The 20,930-nt window shown below is 36.4% G+C and overlaps 1 long non-coding RNA gene and 1 other non-coding gene across 3 annotated transcripts in view; both read right to left on the bottom strand.

Moving 5' to 3' along the window:
- LOC105728785 (uncharacterized) overlaps positions 1 to 20,930 on the bottom strand; it is a 504,990-nt gene that overhangs the window by 330,727 nt on the left and 153,333 nt on the right. For both annotated transcript variants that reach the window (XR_010338568.1, XR_010338569.1), the window contains exon 3: positions 2,879 to 2,935. This is a non-coding gene — a long non-coding RNA (uncharacterized LOC105728785). The remainder of the gene's footprint in view (positions 1 to 2,878; positions 2,936 to 20,930) is intronic.
- LOC135270492 (U1 spliceosomal RNA) lies at positions 5,483 to 5,646 on the bottom strand. The gene has a single exon (XR_010338662.1). It is a non-coding gene; the product is annotated as a U1 spliceosomal RNA (small nuclear RNA).

The raw sequence follows: 20,930 nt of genomic DNA, 5'->3' as shown, positions 1-20,930 counted from the left end.
TAATTATTTCAAGTGCAAGGTTCACTGATTTTCAAATTTCAATCATTGGATTCATAATCCAAGGGGCAAAAAAAGACTCCATAAAATAAAACTGTTATAAGTCTTTCATTGCATTTTGATGATCCAAAAGATGTGTCCCTCGTATTGAATTCCAAAATGAAGAAAGAACATACCACGCCGCACTGGCTACAGATATATGAAAGAAAAAGGAAGATGATCTAAGAGAGAGAAAACAGACTTCTGGGGAGAAGCTACTATAAAGCTGAGGAAGAACCAGGGTTGGGGAGGGGTATTGGAAACCAATTCTATATAGACATTAAAAAGACATTCCAATTACAGGATGGCATCAATCAGGGTGACCAGCAGCCATGGAACCCTTAGCAAGGATGGGAAATAATGAGAAAAGTAAACAGGCACACTGGTTTTCCAACTGAAGTTTAGAACAGGGAGATTCTACACTTTTCTACCTCTTCAAAAGCAGGTGTTAGAGATACAGGGTAGAGAGTTGTGAAGCCCTCGTTACGCCACAGACCCAGGCCCACACAGTCAAGCAAACTGACCATCACAGGTAGCATTTAAAGAGTCAACCATGCAATAGCATTGCCGGCATCAAAAACGTTCCAAAAGCTTTAGCCTTGGCTACAGAATACCAACAACTTATTCCCAAACCTCAATCTCCAATGCCTAATATTAGACTGAGTTAAACTGGTTCCTAAATAAGCAAGGCAGACAGAAGATAACAGGAGTCTCATCCTGAACCACATTGATAGAGTTAGTTTGGGTCCAAGTAATGATGGGGTACAATCCTAATTTTACTATTAATACTGTCTTGCTTATTATTCCATTATCAGCTTAATCTGCTAATTGGTCACATTCATAATATTATTATTCTTTTGACAACTGAAAGAGATTTTTGTTCCCTTACAATTTGTCCTTTCCTATTGGTACCACCTTTGTGCACCATTACCTTCAAATATCCTTCCACTACTTCATTTTATCTTTAAGAGGAGATTTATATGGAAACATGTATTTCAATTTTTATTTTGTAAAAATATTAGTTTCACTCAAGTTAGATGGAACGCATAGTAGAAGATGGCAGCTGCAGGACTGAGGGCTTCGTTTCTTGCTGACTGTTGGACAGAGGCCACCATCAGCTCATAGGCTCCCTCAGTTCTTTCCTCTATGGGTCTCCCAACACAGGCAGCCCACCCCATGGCAATTTCCATCTTCACAGTCAACAAGAGAGTCAGAGACTCCAGCAAGATGACACTTCATCTTATGCCACATAACCATGTAACTGCATATACACAATTACATATATCTCATCCCCTTTGCATATGCTAGAGCTTAGAAGCAAGTCATATTTACCACCCATGCTTTAGGGGAGTGAGTCATGTAAGGACAGGAAAACCAGGAGTCAGGGACCATGAGTGCAATCTTAAATTCTGTCCGCTACAATTTATTTATTCCATAGGCTAAGTAATTTTAAATAAGGACAGTCACATTTGTAAGTCAAGTTTGTCTTTCTCCTTTCATAAATATGATGAAACTGAGGGTATATTCACATGTAAAGCCAATTATTATATTAAATTCCTTTGGGATGTCAAGTTATCCAACTTTTACCTTCATAAAAATGATGCCAGAATGCCCAGTACAATTTTGAAGTACAGTCAGACCAGGCCAGTTTCAGAGAAGACAAATTTGATTTTGTGGTCATTTTTTGCTGTGCTGCAAATCTTTTTGTTCCTTGTTTTGTCTTTTTACATTTTTAAACATGTAGAAAGCAAATACATATTTTTTCATTGCATTAATTTATATATTTCCCTTAATCCCCTTTGTTTACTAAAAAGAAACATACATAAAATCACAGTTTAGTATTTTATTGTTAGAATATCAGCTATGTTGTAGCTAAGTATGTTCATATATCAACATACTTCATATATACACACACACACACACACATATATACTCTTATACAAGGACATAACTCCTTCCTTTTAAGGTTTCTTGCAATAAAAATATTACTATTTCTTTCTTTCTTGTTAGGTTGATTTTCTTCCCATGGGCACTGTTCTTAAATGTGAAGACATTTGTTTGGCACTATATATGCAACTTGTTAAATACACATACATCATTCCCAAAGTAAAGAACAGCAATAAAGTAATAATTTGAATTCTACTGAACTGTCTTCCTGACCTTGGTATAATACCAAGGTCTTAAACTAATTCATTTCATATTCTGTTTCTCATTTTATCTTTTTGTTCTAACATTTTTTAATGTTTCTTAAACATTTTACTACATATCAAAAAGACTTTTTAAGAGATTTATCAGGAGCAGTTCAATTTTGAAAGTCAAATTACTACCAGGTTACTACTGTAAAGACAATCTATGGTGCAAAAGAATATATATCCATTAAGAGAAGACACTATTTACTTTTTCTGAGTAGTCACTGCATAGAATAGGTTTAAACTAATGATATGATCTTGGTTTTTGGAATAATGCTATTAAGATTGTATGGAATATGTTAATAACTAGAAAATATGTCTTAGACTCTAATTGTAATTATAACTAACTTCCTACCAAGCTAACAAAGTTGGGCGGGTGATCTACGGGTTTTGAGATGAACCACCTATTGTTTGCACTTCTGTACCAAAATATTCATTCACCCAACACCCCTGTTTCTTTTGCAGCAATCGTTGGTAGTGACTGCCTAATTCCAGCACCCAAAGTACCACAGGCCTAGGAGAGAAGCAGGTTCAACATTCCCCTATTTCTACACTATACAGATTCCAAATCATATTCTTCCACCTTTATGCAGAACATATTTTGCCTTTAGGGCTTACTTGAAGCATATAGAGATTGAAGGTTTGTGTCTTACCACTCATCACAATGCATGAGGAATTCCATCTTAAAGCTGTGTACAGGGAGAAAAATCCTGAAACAGAAAACAAAATACCATTTTAGTAATGGCTGAGTACATGTCTAGTGTTCCCGGTGGGGCACCAGAGAACAAGACAAAAAAGCTTTTCTGCATCTATACCTAAATCTGTGTTTTACAAACAAGTCATGAAAAATTGAAAATGTAGTCAGTAAGTTTCCCCAAAGAAACTGCTACTGTTTGTATGCTTAATTCAAGGGCCAAATAACATAAGAGAAAGCATCATACATAAGTACTGATCATTAATGAACAGTAACATCGTGTGACATGGTTTGGCTATGTCCCCACCCAAATACCACTTTGAATTGTAATAATTCCCATGTGTCAAGGGTGGGGCCAGGTGGAAATAACTGAATCATGGGGGTAGTTTCCCTAATACTGTTCTCATAGTCATGATTAAGTCTCACACGATCTGATGGTTTTATAAATGGGAGTTCCCCTAACAGTCTCTCTTGCCTGCCACCATGTAAGACGTGTCTTGCTTTCCCTTCACCTTCTGCCATGATTGTAAGGCATCCTCAGTCATGGGGAACTGTGATCAATAAAATAATTTTCCTTTATAAATTACCTAGTCTCTGGTATATCTTTATTAGCAGTGTGAGAACAGACTAATATATCATCTATTTGTAAAACATTAAAAATTGCCCAGTGAATATTTCAGCTTCAGACTAAGTTCTTTGTTTCAAGGGGAGTGTTGGGGGACACTGGAAAAAGTAATATCTAGGACTATCTTCAACCGCTGGACACCTTGTATCACTGGCCCCTAGGACATTTTCATCACCACACATGGATGATATTTATCATGCTCACAGAAACTTGTGCCCATTTCATTCACTATATTTTAGCTAATTTCATCAAGTTGAATAACTAAATTTTGCTATCAGTTTAGTTGCAGAAAATCAACATGGATTTTTGTGGATATTAGTTTTTCATAATAATTTTAATGATCTTGGCTTTTGGAATAATAAAATAAGAAGATATTTAATAATATTATTTTCTATTGTTCATCAAAATGTAGTCTATGATAAAAGAATATCCTTAAAGCCAGTATTGAACAAATTAATAACCAAGCTATATCAGTCAGGGTTCTCTGGAGGGACAGAACTAATAAGATAGATGTATATATGAAGGGGAGTTTATTAAGGAGTATTTACTAACATAATGATAAGGTGAAGTTCCACGATAGGTTGTCTATAAGCTGAGGAGCAAGGAAATCAGTCCGAGTCCCAAAACCTGAAAAGTAGGGAAGCCGACAGTACAGCCTTCAGTCTGCGGTCAAAGGCTCAAGAGTCCAAAAGCTGAAGAACTTGGAATCCAATGTTCGAAAGCAAGAAGAATCCAGAATAGGAGAAAGATGTAGTCTGGAGGACTCAGCCAGTATAGTCCTTCCACGCCCTTTTGCCTGCTTTTATCCTAGCTGTGCTGGCAACTACTAGATGGTGCCCACCCACCCTGAGAATGGGTCTGCCCCTCCCTGTCCTCTGACTCAAACGTTAATCTCCTTCGGCAGCACCCTCACCAACACACCCAGAAGCAATACTTTGCATCTTTAAATCCAATCATGTTGACATTCAATATTAACCATCACATAAGCCATCATTAACATTTAGAAAAGGTTTTACTTTCCTGAAAAAAACAATAAATTGAGTTCATATATGACATTGTGCTTGATCTCTCATTTTGGAGACTATAGCAGTTGGAAATGTGGTAAAATTAAATTATCGAAACTAAATTTTAAATTCATTTTTACACTACCTTTCAAATTCTTAAATTCCAAATGGGTTTGACTTGAGAAAGGGGATACAATGTAAATACATAACAAGGCCTGGTTATAGAACTTAATAATGTAGTCCTTAGCATAATTGAAAATATTCATTAAAAATCACACCTGAGGATGAGACAAGTTTATGAAAGGTAATATCTGAACAAACTTACAAGGATCTGAAAAAAGTTGATTCTCTGAAAAAAAAACTTTAAAATTCATATGTAATGGTTTCAGTAATGATTTTTAAAATAATAATATCTTTCTTGTTATTTAATTCACATTTATATTCATTTAGCAAACTTTCAAATTTACGTGTTGCCAGGCTCAAATGCAAATGCTTCATTACTGTCACTTTAAAAAGAAACGATTTTATAAATTCAAAGTACAATTATTTGGCTGCTCCTGGAAACTTGAGCTTTATTCTATCTCAAACATATCAAAAATAGATTACATACACATAAAAAGATAAAGCTGAGGTTATTTTGATCCAACTAATGAATAAAACCTTAAGCTAAACCAGGAATATTTCTAAAACAACTTTTCACTTTTTACATTATGTTCTTTTAATCTGTTTATAACTGTAAAAAGCCATATAAAAATAATTTGTTAGAGTCAAAGTGTAATATTTCTGAATTAAAAAATAAAATAGCTATAATACAATAACAGTCCCTGAAAGTTAGGCCTTAATAACTATCAAAATATTCCTTTGCTTATAAAGATGACATAAAAAGTTAGCTATTTAACTTTTCTTTTCTTTTTTTTTTTTTTAATTTTAAAACCAGGGGAAAGCGCGAATGCAGTCTCCCACTCCCACAAATTATGCAGTCAAGTTTCCCACCTGTGGGGAAATCGCAGGGGTCAGCACATCCGGAGTGCAATGGATAAGCCTCACCCTGGGAAAACCACCTTCGTGATCATGCTATCTCCCCTGCCAGGTAAGTATAGAGTTAGCTATTTAAAACTAATGTAGGCAAAGTATATTTTTTGGAATATTTTACATTTATAAACAAATTTTAAAACTGTCATTACTTCAAATCTATACATCTTTACAAGGAAAGTCACTTCAAACCTGACCAACTACTTAAATTCTAAAATGTTTAAATAAATGTCTAATTGGAGAAAATTAAGAAATCCAAAATATTAACAAAGTTAGAAATTACCTAAAACTGAATTTTAGTATATATTTTGTTGTTGATTTCAAGTGAAATTCAGAAAAAAAAATGATATTAGGGGATAATTTCTATCACATTACTCTCTCTTCCTGCCTCTTCAGTATGTTGTCATCATTTTTGCCAAATGATTGAATGGCATTCATGTACTGAACCCCCAACTGATCAAACTATTTAGTACCATTTCATATTTTTTCTCATTTTATATTACATAAAAAATTTCAAAGGGGGTCAACTAATTTTAACCAAATATAGATATTAATTAAATAATTAATGCTAGCATAAATCTGAATTACAACAAGCAACAATACCTTTCAATACAATCAGTAAAAATTATTAAACACTTGTTGCATAAGGCATTAGTTACAAAGGTCAGAAGTAAAATTATAGATGCTCTGTGTGATAGTCAGCTGCCTGCTGCTTATGCCCTTGTATAATTATTTACTCTCCTTGACTGTGGGCTGGACGTAGTGGCATCCTTTTGACAAATAGAATATGGCAGAGTGATGGGATGTCATTTCCAAGATTAGGTTATAAAAGACAGAGACTTTTATCTCTCCCCGCTCTCCACTTGATGAAGCATGCTCTCATGTTGTAAATTGTCCCATGAAGAAACAAATATGTATGGTAAGTAACTGAGGGAAGCCTTTGGCCAACAGCCAGTGAGAAACTGACACCCTCTGTCCAATAACTGGGAAGAAACTACACCTTGCAACAACCACTGAGTGAGCTGAAAAGCACATCCTACCCCGCTTGAACCTTATTATGATGGTACCCTCAGCTGATACCTTGATTGCAGCCTTGTGAAAAATCTTAAGCCAGAGAGTACAGTTAGGATGCACCCTGGATTTCTGACTCAATGACACTGTGAAATAATGAATGCAAATCATTTTAAGCTGCTAAATGTTAATTTGTTATACAGCAATAAGTGACTAATATACTCTGTCTTCCAAAAATGTATAAGTATTTTTAAAAATAAAGTTTATTTTAATACAAGGCAAGATATGTTATCAAGAGATTTGTTAAAGCATGGCGTTACAAAGAATGATGATTTCTGACAAGCAATATTTATTAGGAAGGATATTGCAAAAAGAAGGAAAAGTGAAAAAGATTAAAAATTATGTCAGGAAATCCATATTGTAGGAAGAAAATTCTGGTCCAATTATGCACAGTGGATTAGAAGTAAAAGAAAAAATAACTGGGTTATTAAAAGGCCATTGCAAAAGTACAGATGAAAAAGAATAGGAGTTTAAGCCATGTGGCATTAGCAGTAGAAAAAGAAAAAGGGAAATGGGCATGAAGTGCTTGGCAGCAAAAGTGGTGGGTTCTGACAAAGGACTATGGGGAAACTGAAATAAGGAAGCTGAAGATGGCACTAAGATGTTCAGCGAGTTGATGTGGAGAAACGCTGCCATTATGAAACAAAGAAAAGAGCCCAAGTGGAGAAACAATGTAAAGGGACAAAGTAAATCTGTCTGAACTGAACTTGCTTGAGTAACAGCAGGATAGTATGTGTAGTAGTAAGTCAGCACTTGAAAATGCAATTATGATGCTTAGGAACAAAGTCAGAACTGCAGGTAAGGATTTGGGAATAATTAACTTAACGATGCTGGTTTAAGCCATGAAAAGAAATGAGATAGCCCACTGAGTGCCTAAAAACCTCTGTTACTCTCCACTACCCGCAGGATAAAGTATAAAATCATTAGCTCCCCACTTATCCAGCCTCAGCTGTTGCACATTCCAACATACACTTGATATTCCAAACATACAAAACGGCTAACAGGTCTCCCAAGATACCATGCATTTCCGTGCCCCGTGCCTGAGTTCTTGCAGCTTTTCTTTCCTGAAATGCCTCCTCCCCACTAACTCACTTAGCCTTCATGGAACTTCACATGGCACCTCTTTTGTGCTTCTAGAACATATTTTCCTAATCACTGTAAAGACTTTATCACATTTTACAAGTTTTGTTGCCTTTCTGTTCCCAACACACCAAAACTAGGGCAGAGATCATGACATTAATTTTGTATACCCAGTGGTGCCTTGAATACACATAGCACAAACCCAATGTTCAAAGCCAAGATAATTATTAGAGGAAAAAGAAGAAGAAAAGGAGGAAGATGGAGGGGCTTAAAAGAAAAAGTTGGAATAATTCTCCTTTAAGAGGCAGGTCAAAGAGAAGAAATGAGGGAGACTAAAGAAACAAAATAGGTACTTGTATTTTAAAAGAGTGATATCTACTAATATCAAATGTGGAGTTTTCTTCCATCCCACTCTCAAACTGATTAAATATTTATCATTTCACTTTTTAAAATACAATGAAATTCATCTTTTGTAACATCTAAAAGATTTTTTTGGATAAAAACCAGAAAACTTTTATCAAATCTACTAAGAATTGGCACTGAGCCTTAAAAACACCCTGCTGTACTTGAGAGAGCTGTTGACCAATAATTTAATAATTTTTTCCTTAATGCCTCCCATATTAAAGAGTCATGAAACATAACCCATCATTATTTCACATCTTTTTAAGACTCCTAAGTTTGCCTCACATTATTTCTTAGCACACAATTATGTAAATTCTTATGGCAACCTAAATATTTATCTTCAGTAATATGTCCTGTTGGTCAAACAAGATCCTTCTATTCCAACCTTCCATGTATTCAAGACCTTTCCCCAAACCCAGCTGCATTTTTGCTCTTCAGCAGTGTTATAAAACTGGGCAGTTGAAATGTTATCCTGCACACACACCACTGTCTTTACCGCAGTCATTACTTGCCACAGTTGGCTACATAAGGAATAATGCTTGTTCGGACATCACAGCAAGCAGATTTTTTATTTTTATTTATTTATTTTTTTTGAGACTGAGTTTTGCTCTTGTTGCTCAGGCTGCAGTGCAATGGCACAATCTCGGCTCACCACAACCTCTGCCTCCCAGGTTCAAGCAATTTTCCTGCCTCAGCCTCTCGAGTAGCTGGGATTACAGGCAGGCGCCACCACACCCAGCTAATTTTTTTCTATTTTAGTAGAGATGGGGTTCTCCATGTTGGGCAGGCTGGTCTTGAACTCCTAACCTCATGATCTGCCCACCTCAGCCTCCCAAAGGCACATGTCAGATTTATCTTGCTTTAGTATTTCATTTTTGAGGGAAATTATAATAACTTGTTTGTTACTCTAAACTCTTTCCTAAGGTCACTAAGTACTAAAAAGAGGTTAATGCATGTGGTTTGGGGGTTTTTTGTTGTTTCTTTAACAGTTTATATACTTCTATAATTTTTTTTTTTTTGAGATGGAGTCTGGCTCTGTCACCAGGCTGGAGTGCAGTGGTGAGATCTCAGCTCACTGCAACCTTTGCCTCCTGGTTTCAGGTGATTCTCCTGCCTCAGCCTCCCGAGTAGCTGGGATTACAGGTGCCCATCACTATACCCAGCTAATTTTGGTAGTTTTAGTAGAGACCAGTTCTCACCATGTTGGTCAGGATGCTCTCGAACTCCTGATCTCGTGATCCGCCTGCCTTGGCTTCCCAAAGTGCTGGGATTACAGATGTGAGCCACCACACCCAGCCATAAAATTTTATTTTACTCCTTAGAGAAACCGAATGTAACTTATTTCCAATATAGAAGTCACTCTCTTCTTTACAAGATTAAAAATAAGAAGTAATAAATTATGCTATTCATCACCTGACAATACATCCCCAAGACCACTTACCCTTAATGCTTGCCAAGAAAGATAGACAGCAGAGGGTTATTTTTATGATTTTATGGAACAGATTTGCCTTAAAATCAGATGCCATATAGTAAAAATATAAATAGTATCTATTAAGTACTTAGTAGGTGCCAGGCAATGAAATCCTGGGCTTCACAGAGGTCAAGAGGCATGCCCACAACTGTGCAATTAACATGTGTGGCAGTAAAAGAACTCAAATCTAGGATCTGGCTTCAAGGATCAGGTCTTCAACCACTGCCTTATAACCTGCAAGATCTGAATTTCTGTAACACCTTATGATTCAAAACAAAGCTTTATTATATTATGATCCCCAAAACACCAGTGATATCAGAGTACACGTTAGTAATTAATAAGTGATGAAGCCAAATTTGCTAATTTCAAGGACCATTTTTATGAATTTACACCATAGGTTCCATGAACTTCATGAACATATCTTGAAAGATATTATCAGGCTGGGCACGGTGGCTCATGCCTGTAATCTCAGCACTTTGGGAGGCCGAGGTGGGTAGATCACAAGGTTAGGAGTTCAAGACCAGCCTGACCAACAAGGTGAAACCCTATCTCTTAAAAAAAAAAAAAAAAAAAAAAATCATAGAAACTGAAAAAAATAGTATTGAAATGTAATTCTTTATTAGAGTCCTCACAACAAGTGACTCACTTAGCACTGTATTTCTGATTCAGTTAAGAGTCATATTTTGGCAGCAATTATTGCTAAGAACTCTCAGAGCTGGTACAAAGTGTCCAGTTGAGCTGATGAGTTTTCCACCTACAAGGAGAAATCTCCTCAGATTCAATATCTCACTTGTTGGCTCCAGCCATGGACCATGTCTTCCCCAAAATCCTAAAATCCAACAGTTGCCTCTCCTCTTCCTTCAAGGTCTACTTCCCTAAATCTCTAGAGAGAAAAGAAAACCCGCTCATTCATTTCACATGTAGGGAACACTTTATGTCAGACAAGGGGACACAAAGTTCATAACATTTATTGTAAAGAGGGTCACATGTTAGAGGACGAACGTAGTTCAAGAAATCCCACGGTGCACCTGACTGTATTTCTGCACATAGCACTTGTTCAGTAAGAGTTGGCTGATGAAAATTGGGCCCAGATATCTTCCTCAGGCCTATCATACTCCTTCTAGCTCTTTCTTGGTGTTTAAAGTGGCTAAATAAAATTTTTAATTTTTTAAAAATCAAGAGGTAAGATTCTGGGCTATAATTTCTAATAATGAAAATTAATTTTAAAAGCACAGGGCTGACACAAAGACAATACATTAATATGATGCAACGCTCCCCCAGGGAGAAGTTTCCAGGAGGTTTGGCAAGATCTCTAGTTCAAGATTTCTCCTGGGGGCTGCAGGATGGACTCAATCCTGGCTTTCAGCTACAGGCCTTATTTGCTGGTGACTGGACAATGATAGACCTGGAGACATCTCAGGCTATGCCACATGCTACTGAAAGCACACTTTCCTTTTCAAACCATGCCAGATGTGAGACCTCTCCAAGGGCCCTGTGTCTGCAGCGACCACCAGAAATTTGTAGATGCCTTTGTGGGGGCTTTACTGGTTATAGTTACAAGACAGCTAGCTGAACCACTACCACTTACTTCACAGTAAAGTAGATGTCTTTGAGGGAATTTGCTTTAGAAATCAACAGGCCTCCATGTTCACTGCAGTTATGTAGTCTCATCTGCTGCTCAAGGAACACGACTTCAGAATGAGAGCGTTCATCTCAGCCCAGGAGAAAGGAGCCGAAACGGAAACTGAAATTTTTAATAATAGTTTTCTCCCTTTCTTCCATCAAAGACACCTAACTGCTAATCAGAGCTTCTGATCAGCATGAGATACCATTACAGAATTATCAACTGAGTGGATATAATTCTATTATAGAGAAGATATTTGACAGATAAGTTAGTTCATGTCACCTTATCATGAAAAAATATTTGATTTTTGTTAGACTTTTTAAATAACTGAAACATCTCAGAGATTCCTTGGAGCCCAGAAATGCCAAGCTGCCTCCATGAACACAGTTAGAACAAGGCCTTCTACATTTAAAGCTGCTAGTAAGTTTTCTAAATATGAAAGAAATGCCTTTTGTGTGGAGAATCAAAAGCAGGTATAATCCAGACATCAGCTGAAGCCATCACGTGTTTTGTGATTTTCCCCAGCTTCTATCTCTCATGTGTAGGGGAAAGGCAATCCCTTCAGGCAGAATTTTGCCAAATTTGCCTGTATTTTGTTACCTCTAATTCTGATCTCCTTTCACGCTAAAGTCACTGTTACCTGTGTTCGACCCAAAATATTTATTCTCTCCTCTCTACTCAGCACAATCTCAGACATTATGATCCTTTTCTCTCATTCATCAAACACCATTTGGTCAAGAAATTTAGGTATGTGACCGCTGCTGCTGAAGGTATGCGTGAAGCAAGATGCTGATGATGACAGCTCCTGATAAGAAACACCAAAAAACTGAGCATGGACAATCCTTTCATCATCCCTCTCCTAGGTTTCCACTCTTAATAGCTCTCTACTGTCCACCACTTGCTATTGTGTTTCTGACTCTCTCTTTTTCTCTCCTGAGTTTTCTCCAACTTTCAAATAACCATTTATTTCTGATGCTGAGCAGTCCAGCCATCAGTCTCCTTCAAAACCATACCCTGGAGTGCTCTTGTTTCCCAATATAAAGAGGTCTCTTAAGGTGTTTGTTAAAAAATGTCCATCTATGTAGGAGAAAAAACCTGCCATTCCCTTAGGGACAGAGCAGCAACCTTCAGGGTAACTTGTAAACAGCTCTGTTTCTCCACTCTGTTCTGAAAGAGTTTTGTCAACCAAACAAAATGCAGGTGTTAACAAAAAGTCAACTCAAAAGCTAAATATAATTCTTTGACAATCATACTATTATAATATCCGTCTTGGAAAGTATAACATAAGCCAACAACTGAAATAATTTATTCACTTACAATAATATTATAAACCACGATTTAAAAAGAAAAAAGAATGTAATCTGGCTATTCACTTTTCCTTAAATTGCTACTTTTTTTTAACCTTAAAACTGTCATGCTCTTAATCAGATTTCCATATTTCCCTTAAATGTAAGATTTGAGGCAGAAGTAAATTACAGAAAACCAATTTATTTCACTATTTATCATTAACTGAATCATATTATACAATAGCTATTAAAGTAACAGCTTTCTTGAACTTAATTGTACCAGCCAATGATATGGCTAAAATATTACAGGTTTCTATGCAGGGTCAGGGGTTCATGTACATTTGTGTGTATGTGTGCACATGCATGCTTACTGAGTTCATATGGTGGCACACTGTAATACATTTAGAATGTTAGCCAAAAGTTATATTTTTACAATTTCTTTATTTTACTAAAATAAAATGAAAAGATTATTTGGTTAAAGTTTTGCTTATCATACCTATTTGTGTTATCCAATACAACATTCTCCAGTAGCAAAGATGTCACTAAAAGATAATTGAACAATTAAATATGATGCTCATATTTAACCTAAACAAAAGAGCATCCTAAAGCTATCTGTTTAGGAAAAAAATCTGATGAATAAAATCAACATTGTTGCAAAACTGCAATATTTGCTCAAACCATAAAAACTGTAATTTTCTTGAACAGCATGCATTTCAATTAATATTTATGAAGTCCGCAAATGTGCCTCTTAACTGAATCAAATTTTGTATTCATAATGGCCTCCCACAAAGGCTTTGGCCAATAATAATACAATACTACATGTCTCAGAATTCATAGGCATTAAATTAAAATGTAACTATAGTTTATAACACGCCAACGAAGCATACCAACTAGACAAGCATAATCTAGAGGATTATATCAGTCTGGTATTTGGCTATTCAGAGATTTGACATCTAAAATTTGTGTGTGGGAGAAGCAACTAGAGTGTATATTTCATTCAAAACCATTGCAGAAAGTACAGGTAGAGTTTCTATCACCTCACAAGATATTTGTATGATGTACATATCATGAAACCTATCAGATGCATTGTATTTATAGGGTCTAGTGATTTAAATGCAGCAATAATTGCAACACAATGAGCAGAAACTTAAAAATGTAGATGAATCTGACTGTAATTATATTAAATTGAGATATTTTACAAAATATATTTTCAGACAGTCCTTTGACAAGTGATTCATACAGCTAACTATAGGATTGCATTATCACAAAGAAAAAATCTGTAGACTCTATATTCCTAATATATTCTTAATACATCCAGAATCCATCCATTTCTTACCACTTCACTGATGGGCTAAATCATCATCTTGGCTTGGGTTTCCTAATTCTACTCGTGTGCATTCCCCAAGTCTATTATAACAAAAGCAGCCAGAATCGTCTTTTAAAAGTCAAGTCAGATCAGGTCACTCCTTTGATCAACATCTGCAACTGGGCCAGGCGTGGTGGTTCAAGCCTATAATCCTAGCACTTTGGGAGGCCTAGGCAGGTGGATCACCTGAGGCAAGGAGTTCAAGACCAGCCTGGCCAACATGGTGAAACCAAGTCTCTACTAAAAATACAAACATTAGCCAGGTGTAGTGGTACACACCTGTAGTCCCAGCTCCTCAGGAGGCTGAGGCAGGAGACTCACTTGAAATTGGGAGGCAGAGGTTGCAGTGAGCCGAAATTGAGAAACTGCACTCCAATGTGAGTGACAGAGCAAGACTCTGTCTCAAAAATAAAAGTAAAAAATAAAATAAAATAAAATCTGCAACTGATTCCTTCACATTGCTAATAAGAGCTAGACAAGATCCAACATAGTCCACCTGCCCTCAATTCCTACTTCACTCTTCTTTGCTTACTCTGCTAGCATCCACAGCAGTCTCCTCCAGATCGTGACACTCAATGGACATGCTCCCACCTAGAGAATCTGTTACACAATTTCCTCTGTCTGAAATGCTCTTTCCCCACATATCCACTTGGCTAACTCCCTGACTTCTTTAAGATATATTTGATCAACCTCACCTTCTCAACGAAGGCCCCCGCAGTATTTAATATAGCAACATGCTGAGCCCTAAGCCTCTTCCCCACACTATAATCTGGATCCTATTTAACCCATTTCAGTTTTTCCACAGTATTTTATCACCTTTTGTAAAATTATATATATTATTTCTCTTGAATGTTAGCTCATTTTCAGCTCACTAATGTATTTATTTATTTTTACTTTTCTTTATTTATAAATTTATTTATTTTTTTGAAACAGAGTCTCACTCTGTCACCCATGCTGGAGTGCAGTGGTATGATCTCGGCCTTAGTGCAACCTCAGCATTCCATGATCAAGCAATTTTCATGCCTCATCCTCCCGAGTAGCTGGGATTATAGGCACATGCCACCACACCAGGCTAATTTTTGTATTTTTAGTAGAGACAGGGGTGTCGCCATGATGGCTAGGCTGGTCTTGAACTCCTGACCTCAGGTGATCCACCTGCCTCTGCTTCCCAAAGTGCTAGGATTACAGGCATGAGCCACCATGCCTGGCCTAATGTATCCCATTTCTAAATAGGATGGGCACTTCATAAATATTCATTGAATATTGAATAAATGAACATGTGATATGAATGTCACAGGAGGAAGCTTCCCATCACCAACACAGACAGTAGAAAAGCTTCATGGAAAAGAGCTGTTTATATCATTAAGTATTCAAACCTAAGTAAATGATATTAGATGGCCCTCCATAAGTGCCAACAGACATCCAGAAATATCCTTCCAGAAGCTGAGAATAATCTACTCTCCATGCATAATTCCAGATAGCCTTATAATTTTATAATTCATCATGGAAAAACCAGACCATAGGATCCCTTGGATACTGATACGGTTTGGCTGTGTGTCCGGCCAAATCTCATCTTGAATTGTAGCTCCCATAATCTTCATGTGTCCCATTGGGAGGTAACTGAATCATGGGGCGGGTTTTTCCCGTGCTGTTCTCATGACAGTTTATAAGTCTCATGAGACTCAATAGTTTTATAAAGGACAGTTCCCCTCAGCACTGGAAGACATGGAGCAATAGGCCTAGGATGATGCATATGTGAGGCCACGGTAGTCTGAGAATGTGCATAAGATGTATCAGACACACAGTTCAGACATTAAAAACAGTCCTGCTAAGTTACTAAAAGGATAATGTCTCAAGATTTGCCTAAAACTTTTGTCCTTGCATACATTCTCTCCTATATTTATTCTTTGCTCATTTTTACAGTAATATTTTGTTTCCCATAGAATAAAGCCAAGGTATTTGCCTACCTTGCTAGGCATAACCCACCAATTCCATCTAATTTTCCCAAAAAAGCAACCCAGAAGCCTGAACTAAACAACACTCAGAGCACAGATGAACCAGGCACTATCACACATTTTATCAATTCTAAGCATTTTTCTGTGAGGATATAAAACCATTTTGATGCAACTCCCCCAGAATTATCTCAAATTAGTTTCTCAACTAAAATTCTTCACAAATATCTACTAGATTTACACAGTACAAAAGTATGATAGAATGAAAAATGCCAAAGTATTAGCAAGAACTATTTCCTTTCTTCTCTATGTATATCTTGTATTTTCCAACATTTTGAAACATAAAATATGTATTATTTTTATACTAGGAAAATAATAAAAACTTGTAAGATGTGATTATAGGGAGAAAAAGGATTTGTGTATTCTAAGGAGTTCTAAGGTTCAAAACAGTATCTCTTTTGTTCATTGCTATTGGTTTATAGTTCTTTTAATTAATAAGAGGGAACATTAATTTAGAGCCACGAATGAACTTGGAAAAAAATTATCTTTAAAACAAACACAGCCGATAAACTAAACAAACAAACAAAAAAAGAATTAAAAGCGTCCTGGATTTGCCATGAATCTTATAATAAGCAACAAAGCTTAATGGTAAAGGGTTCAATTCATCAAGAAGATCTAACTATCCTAAATACATATGCATACAATATAGGACCACCCAGATTCATAAAGCAAGTTCTTAGAGACCCACAAAAAGATGTAGACTCTCACACAGTAATAGTGGGAGACTTTAACACCCCACTGACAATATTAGACAGGTAATTGTGATAGAAAATTAACAAACAAACATATTCAGGACCTGAACTCAGCTCTGGTCAAGTGGACCTGAGAGATATTTACAGAACTCTTCACCCAAAAACAACAGAACATACATTCTTCTCATCACCATATGACACTCTAAAACTGATCACATAATGGGAAGTAAAACCATCCTCAGTATATGCAAAGGAGCTAAAATCATAACAGTCTCTAAGACCACAGCACAATCAAGTTAGAACTCAAGATTAAGAATTTTTCCTCTCAAAACCACATAACTACACGGTAATTGAACAACCTGCTCCTGAATGACTCTTGGATAAATAACGAAATTAAGGCAGAAATCAAGAAGTTATTTGAAACTAATGAGAAAAAAAGAGAACAACATAACAGAATATCTGAGATGCAGCTAAAGCACTGCAAAGAGGGGAATTTATACCATTAAATGCCCACATCAAAAAGCTAGAAAGATCTCAAGTTACAACCTAATACCTCAACTAAAAGAACTAGAGAACCAAGAACAAACAAACCCCAAAGCTAGCAGAAAACAAAAAAAAAAAACCAAGGTCAGAGCTGAGCTGAAGGAAACAGACACATGGAAAATACTTGAAAAAAATCAATGAATCCACGAGCTGGTTCTTTGAAAACAGTAATCAAATAGACCACTAGCTAGACTAATAAAGAAGAAAAGAAAGAAGACTCAAACACAATCCAAAATAATAACGGGGATATCACTACTGACCCCACAGAAATACAAACAACAATCAGAGAATACAATAAATACCTCTATGCACATAATCTAGAAAATCTAGAAAAAAAATGAAAAATTTCCAGGACAAATACACCCTCCCAAGACTGAACCAGGAAGAAACTGAAGCCTGGAATAGACCAATAATGCGTTCTGAAATTGAGGCAGTAATAAATAGCCTACCACCAATAAAAGCCCGGGACCACATGGATTCATAGCTGAATTCTACCAGGGGCACAAAGAAGGCTTTATATCACTTCTACTGAAACTATTCCAAAATATTGAAGAGGGAGGACTCCTCCCTTAAGGCCAGAATCATTCTGATACCCAAACCAGGCAGAGATACAACAAAAAAAAGAGAACTTCAGGCCAATATTCTTGATGAACATCAATGCAAAAAGGCTCAATAAAATACTGGCAAACTGAATCTAGCGGAACATGAAATAGCTTATCTACCATGATCAAGTTGGCTTCATCTCCAAGATGCAAGGCTGGTTCAACATACACAAATCAATAGTGATTCACCACATAAACAGAACTAAAGACAAAAACTACTTGATTTTCTCAGTAGATACAAAAAAGGCCTTTGATAAAATTCAACATCACTTCATATTAAAAACTCTCAATGAACTAGGTATTGAAGGAGCATACCTCAAAATAATAAGAGCCATATATGACCAACTCACACCCAATATCATACTGAATGGGCAAAACTGGAAGCATTCCTGTGAAAACTGGCACAAAACAAGGATACCCTCTCCCACTGCTCCTGTTCAATATAGTATTAGAAGTCCTGGCCAGGGCAATCAGGCAAGAGAAAGAAATAAAGGGTATTCGAATAAGAAGAGTGGAAGTCAAATTATCTTCATTTGCAGATGACATGAACCTTTATCTAGAAAACCCCATTGTCTCAGCCCAAAAGCTTTTTAAGCTGATAAGCAACATCAGCAAAGTCTCAGAATATAAAATCCACGTGTGGAAATCAATAGCATTCCTATACACCAAAAACAGGCAAGCAGAGAGCCAAATCATGAATGAACTACCATTCACAATTGCTACAAAAAGATTAAAATACCTAGGAATACAGCTAACAAGGGAAGTGAATGACCTCTTCAAGGAGAACTACAAACCACTGCTCAGAGAAATCAAGGAGGATACAAACAAATGGAGAAATATTAAATGCACATGGAAAGGCAGAATCAATATTGTGAACATATCCATACTGCACAAAGTAAATTATAGATTCAATGCTATTCCATTAAACTACCATTGACATTCTTCACAGAATTAGAAAAAAAATTATAAAATACATATGAAACCAAAAAAAAATGCTGCATAGCCAAGGCAATGCTAAGCAAAAAGAACAACACTGGAGGCATCATACTACTCAACTTCAAACTGTACTATAAGGCTACAGTAACCAAAACAGCATGGTACTAGTATAAGAACAGTCACAGAGAACAGAACAGAGAACCCAGATAAGACCACACATCTACAGCAATGGGGACAAGATTCCCTATTTAATATATGGTACTGGAAGAACTGGCAAGCCATGTACAGAAAATTAAAACTGGAACCCTTCCTTGCACCATATGCAAATATTAAATCAAGATGGATTAAAGACTTAAATGTAAAGCCGAAAACTATAAAAACTCTCAAATAAAATCTAGGTAGTACCTTTCAGGACATAGGCATGGGCAAAGATTTCAGGACAAAAATGCCAAAAGTAATTGCGACAAAAGTAAAAATTGAAAAATGGGATCTAATTAAAGAGCTTCTGCACAGCAAGAAAACAATCACCAGAGTGCACAATCAGCCTACAGAATGGGAGAACTTTTTTTTAATCTACCCATCTGACAAAGGTCTAATATCCAGAATCTACAAGGAACTTAAACAAACTTAGAAGAGAAAAACAAACAAACCCATTAAAAAGTAGGCAAAGGACATGAACAGACACTTCTCAAAAGGCCACACACATGCAGCCAACAAACATATTTTAAAAAGCTGAACATCACTGATCTTTAGAGAAATGCAAATTGAAACTACAATGAGATACCATCTCATGCCAGTCAGAATAGCAGTTACAAAAAGTCAAGAAACAGATGCTGGTGAGAATGCAGAGAAAAAGTAATGCTTTTACACTGTTGGTGAGAATGTAAATTAGTTCAACTATTGTGGAAGATAGTGTGGTAATTCCTCAAAGACCTAAAGACAAAATTATCATTAGACCCAGCAATCCTATTGCTGAGTATATACCCAAAGGAATAGAAATCATTCTATAAAGATACATGCACATGTATGTTTATTACAGCACTATCCACAATAACAAAGTCATGGAATCAACCCAAATGCCCATCAATGATAAATTGGATAAAGAAAATGTGGTATATATACTCCATGAAATATTACACAGCAATAAAAAGGAATGAGACCATGTCCTTTGCAGGGACATGGATGGAGCTGGAAGCTGTTATCCTCAGCAAACAAATGCAGGAACAGAAAACCAACATTGCATGTTCTCATTTATAAGTGGGAGCTGATTGGTGAGAATACATGGACACATAGCGGGAAACAACACACACTGAACACCTGTGGGGTGGGAGGGAGCAGAGGAGGGAGAGTATCAGGGAGAATAACTAATGGATGCTAGGCTTAATACCTGGGTGATGGGATGATCTGTGCAGTAAATCACCATAGCACACCTTTACCTATGTAACAAACCTGCACATCCTGCACATGTGCCCCAGATGTAAAATAAAATTTGAAAAAAAAAGTATTCAAACTGCTTGTTCTTATATTAAAAAGCATAGTATAAATGCTCAAAAAGTTATCCAAACTACTTATTTGGAGATAGCCGAAGTCAGAGCACTGAAGTAGACTGGAATATGCTGGCAGTGAGTCTTCTTACATTAGACTCTTCTAGCTCATAAATTTTTTAAAAAAAAAACTTTTTATATGCATTGTGTATTTTAAATAGAAAAAAATAAATAAGCCATATTTACTCTCAATCATCTTTACTTTTAATTAACATTTTAAAGAATTTTAACTTTTCTACACAATAAAAAGCATTTCAAAACTTAAGAAAAAAAAAGAAACAAAGCTTAAGCAAGATATGCTAGCACAAGCTCTAAAAGACAAAAATGAGCATCCATAACAGTCCCCTCACTGAAGGTACACTATGCTTTGTTTGCAAGAGATATTTTAACTTAAAGGGCACTGAGTCAATCTCCTGTACTCAGAGACCTTCAAGGCCTGGCAGGTGGAATTTCTCATGTGCAAAAACACTGTAACACAAGAGTGTACTTCTACAGTGAGAAGTATCAGCTTTCAGAGTCTACATTACCTCTGCTTCCTTCACAATGAATAATAATTAATGATTCCATGGAACTCTCAGTAGGATTGCAGGTGTGCCTCTTTCTACTAGTCATAATGTCATTTAATCAAAGAGCTGGAAAGGATTTTCAGGACTAGCAGTGCTTCATTCTGGAAAATGAGGCCCAGGGAGAATAAGTACTTTGTTCCTAAAATGTTCATACA

Source organism: Aotus nancymaae, unplaced genomic scaffold, assembly GCF_030222135.1.
Source record: "Aotus nancymaae isolate 86718 unplaced genomic scaffold, 86718_ANA_hifiasm-v0.15.2.pri h1tg000062l, whole genome shotgun sequence".
NCBI classification, from domain to species: Eukaryota; Metazoa; Chordata; class Mammalia; order Primates; family Aotidae; genus Aotus; species Aotus nancymaae.
This window is presented reverse-complemented; position numbering and strand designations above follow the sequence as displayed.